Here is a 4877-nt window from a genome sequence, read left to right on the forward strand (position 1 = left end):
CTAGAGGACTTAAAAAGACTCAGCACCTTTAGTGTGCCAATATGCTTTCAACCCAAAGATTTTGGACAGCTCACAGGTGCCAGACTACACCACTTCTCTGACGCCAGCGAGAATGGCTACGGCACAGTTTCATACTTGAGGCTGAAAAACAATAATGAGAAGGTCCATCTGTCTTTTGTTCTAGGAAAAGCACGGGTTGCTCCTCTAAAGAGTGTGACAATTCCAAGGATGGAACTGACAGCTGCTGTACTGGCGGCAAGAGTTGACAAGCTCCTGATATCAGAGTTACAACTGGAGCTGGAAAACTCGACCTTCTGCACAGACAGCACAACAGTGTTAAAATACATCAGGAATGAAACAAAGCGCTTTCACCCCTTTGTTGCTAATAGGATTGCTGCTATCAGAGAAGCTACAGATATCTCACAATGGAGGTACGTTGACACACAGCGGAACCCAGCAGACGAGGCCTCCCGCGGGGTGAAAGTTGAACACATTCTCACCTGCAGTAGATGGATCCACGGCCCGGAGTTCCTTTCCAAAAGTGAGGAAGAATGGCCTCTTAACATTATGGATTCAAGTTCCGTCAACAGCGATGACCCAGAGGTCAGAGGAGAGGCCTCAGTTAATGCTGTCATCATCAACGACGCACCAGAAGCAACGAATCAGCTGATAACTTACTTCTCCTCATGGAAAAGACTTAAGACCTCAGTTGCGTGGTTTCTCCAGCTGAGGAAGACGCTGCAGGTGCTGCGTCAAAGGAGAAAAGAAATACAAGCTGCTCTGTCCAGCACCGAGTTTGACATAACTCACAAGAACAAAGTGGAAGAGGACATGAAGAGTTTCAGAGCCACAATGGGTGGTCACACCTTATGTCCTGAAGACATCGACACGGCGGAAAGAGCCATCATTCAATACTGTCAAATGGAAACTTTTAAGTTTGCTTTAAAAGAATGAACATCTGGAGTAAAGAAAGGCAGCCACATTTGCAAACTTGATCCAGTACTGGATCACAGGCTTTTGAGAGTGTGAGGAAGACTTAGCAAAGGAGCAATGCCCGATGATATAAAACATCCAGTCATTCTTGCTAAAGGTCAACACATCACCACTCTCATCTTACGCCACGTGCATGAACAGCTGGGACACTGTGGAAGGAACCACCTGCTTTCGGGACTTCGCAGACGGTACTGGATCACCAAAGCAAATGCGGCTGCCAGAAAAGTAATCAACTCCTGCGTTGTCTGTCGACGAAACAGAGGAAAGCTGGGTGAGCAAAAGATGGCAGACTTACCAAAGGAAAGGTTGCAAGCTGACCTTCCACCGTTCACAAATGTCGGAATAGACTATTTTGGACCATTTGAGGTGAAGAGAGGCCGTAGCCTCATCAAACGATATGGAGTTATTTTTACATGCATGGCCAGCCGGGCAGTCCATTTGGAAATGGCCTACTCATTGGACACCAGTTCTTGCATTAACGCCATACGCAGATTCATTTCTAGAAGAGGCCAAGTGTCACACATTAAGTCCGACAACGGAACCAACTTTGTTGGGGCAGAACGTGAGCTGAGAGAAGCTCTAACTCACCTAAACCAGGAGAAAATATCAAACTCACTACTTCATCTTGGAGTAAAGTGGAGTTTCAACACTCCAGCTGCATCTCATCATGGAGGAGTGTGGGAAAGGGTCATTCGCATGGTCAGGAAGGTGCTGACTTCCGCTCTTCATCAACAACATCTGGATGACGAAGGATTGCAGACATTCCTGTGTGAAGTGGAGGCCATATTGAATGACCGCCCCATTACAAAAACCTCAGAGGATCCAAATGACCTTGAACCTTTGACTCCGAATCACATTCTCCTGTTAAAGGGCAAACCTTCCCTACCACCAGGGCTCTTCAGCAAAATTGACTCTTATTCTAAACATCGATGGAGGCAAGTTCAATTCCTCTCCAACCTCTTTTGGCACAGGTGGATTCGAGAATATGTACCACTGTTGCAGGAGAGACAACGGTGGACAAAGGACAAGAGGAACTTTGTCGCAGGGGACATCATCATGATTGCGGACTCTAATGCCCCTCGTGGATCCTGGCTGTTGGGCAAGGTACTGCAGACCTTTCCTGACAGACATGGACTTGTGCGATCTGTGAAAGTTCAGACCAAGTATAACATTCTGGAGCGACCGATCACCAAGATCTGTCTTCTTTTGGAAGCTGACTAGATTAATATCCATTTTCCTTTGGACATAGGAGACGTTTCCATGGTATCGGACTCCAACGCGCCTCATGGATCCTGTCAGACATGGACTTGTACAGTTTGAATGTTTGGATCAAGTACAATGTCCTGGAGCAAACCATCATAAAGACCTATTTTCTATTGGACGCTGAATAGACTGAAGCCAATTTTCTATTACTGGGGTTACCAACCCTACTGGATTACATGAACTTTATGAACTACATGAACTTTGAACTATCACCAAGATCTGTCTTCTTTTGGAAGCTAATTAGATTAGTATCTGTTTTCCTTCGGACTGCATGAACTTTGGACATTACGAATTAAATATCAACGTGGACTACGCACTTGGCTACAATCACTTGCATGCATTGAATTGTTACATGTTTATATAGTATCAATTGGGGGCCGGTGTGTTGTAGCCAATTTAATGAATTTCTGCCGTTATGTTATTGTATGAAGGCACCGTGTCACCATGAAAGTGTTGACCAATTAGCAGGCAGTGGGCACAGGAGGCGGGGCTCATGTGCGCTCAGGTGCAGTCTATATGTATGTGTTCACAGGTGTGCAGCGGCAGGGAATTGGGTAATTATCACAGGGAAGCCACACTATCTTTTTACCGTGCTCGTTTGTTTTGTTTTCAGTTATATTGAGTCACTTTTTGGGTTTACTTTGTAGCAACTATCCTGTGTTTAAAGTCCAGCTTAAACACAGAGTTTACAGTACGCTTATATTTGTCCACACTGCAAGTAAGAATAAAAACTCTCAAAAGTACTCAAGGAGAAGACATCTTTTTATTATCAACAAGCATCACGCGTTGGAAAGAGCTTCACCCAGTATTCCCTCACTGGCATCTTTTCTTGTTAGGGTGCCCTTACACTATCTATATAGCACCCTTCACACATGGACCGCAGCCCAAAGTGCCCCACAGCAAATAGCACAAAATTAACATAGGCATAAAATCAGCATACAGTCGACAGAATAAAAACAATGTATAAAAAGCAGACATAAGAATAGGTATAAAAGTAGTGCAATGTAGAACGTGCAGACATAAGAATAGGCATAAAATAAGTACAATAAGTACAGTGTCGCTCGAAGGCATGTGAACCCCCCCAGAACAGCCAGTCCCCAAACACCCCACACATCAATCCCCATATAGACACAATAAATAAGAATAGACAATAAAGAATCAGCTAAGACAGTTACAGACAGTTATACAATGGCATGCAAATTTCTCGATTCTGATTGGCTGAAACAGTCAAGTTAGACGTGGTTATTTCTCATAACCCACGCTCGTGATCCCAGAACCCGCCCACAACCAAATTACAATCACTCCGCCAGTTCGACTTTTTAGGAAAAACCAAGATGGCGGACAATAATCTTTACGAATGGATGTGTTGAAAGCGTCATAACGACTCATTCAAAAACGATTCTGTCACATGGAATGTGTTAGTTTCTTACACAATGTTGGATGTTGGTGGGTCATGAGTCATTGTGGAACAAGATAAATATCGTGCGAAGTCTGTTGTTAGATGCCATTCGTCTAAATTATAGCCATGTTCTCGCAGGCTCATCTGCGCAAAAGCGCATTGCAGAAGGTGCAGAAGGTTCTGAGAATTCTGTTCCAGCTAAGAGGCAAAATAACGACCCAGATACTCTTTTCACAAACTGCACTATATAACCGGGAATGTTACCGTCAATGTAAATAAACCATAATCACCCTACAAAAATAGTACTGTATTTGTAAATCTGGTATGTCATAAATGTCTAGATGTAGCAGTACTGTCTATCTGTATGTCATGTATGTCATGTTATGATGAATTGAAAATGGGGGACCCTGATGTAAACAAGACGAAAGTCTTTCTCTGGTCTGCATCCCCTTAACAATTGTGTGTATTGAGCTGTACTGTATTGTACCCATTCTGCAATCTTTTAATAAAATGTTCAATCAATCAATCAATCATTCCAATAACAACCGCTAACTTCATAATTCATCTGTATCGCAACAGAATCACGGATTTTGTCGAGGCAGGTAGCATTATGTTGGGAAAAATGAAATGAAATAAACAAATGTGAATTAAAGAAGTTAAAACGAAGTTTAGCCTATTAAATTGTTTTAAAAGCCTATAGAAATGACGTATTTTAGGATTGCGAGGAAGGGGAATTGAATTGCAACCATGTACAAGCAAAACTTTGACTGTAAACGGCGTCTAACCTGACTGCATAAACGCAATGTCCATTATGCTTCAATTAATGTGTGTTTATTGTATAGCAATAAGGTTGGATGAATTCTGCAATTGTATAAATATGTAAGCACTGTCTATCTGTAATACAATTTTCAATCAATCAATCAATCAATCAATCAATCAATCCCATAACACACGCTCACAGATGGAATGCCTTGAAACAGCGCTGCTCACGGAGGCAACGTCTCTTCTTTTTTTTTGGAACTACTTTTTCTGCGGATGGTTTTGTCAATAAATCTTCAATGAATGTGTGTTTATTGTATAGCAATAAGGTTGGATGAATGCGCCAGTTGTATAAAAGCCATTACACCACGCGCAGTCGTGGGTTTTATGCCTAGGGGGGTCTAATGACCACCCCTAGGCATGGTCTAATTCTCATAACCCACTCCTGCGCGTGATGTAATGC

Source organism: Notolepis coatsorum, assembly GCF_963971535.1.
Source record: "Notolepis coatsorum genome assembly, contig: SCAFFOLD_420, whole genome shotgun sequence".
NCBI lineage: Eukaryota > Metazoa > Chordata > Actinopteri > Aulopiformes > Paralepididae > Notolepis > Notolepis coatsorum.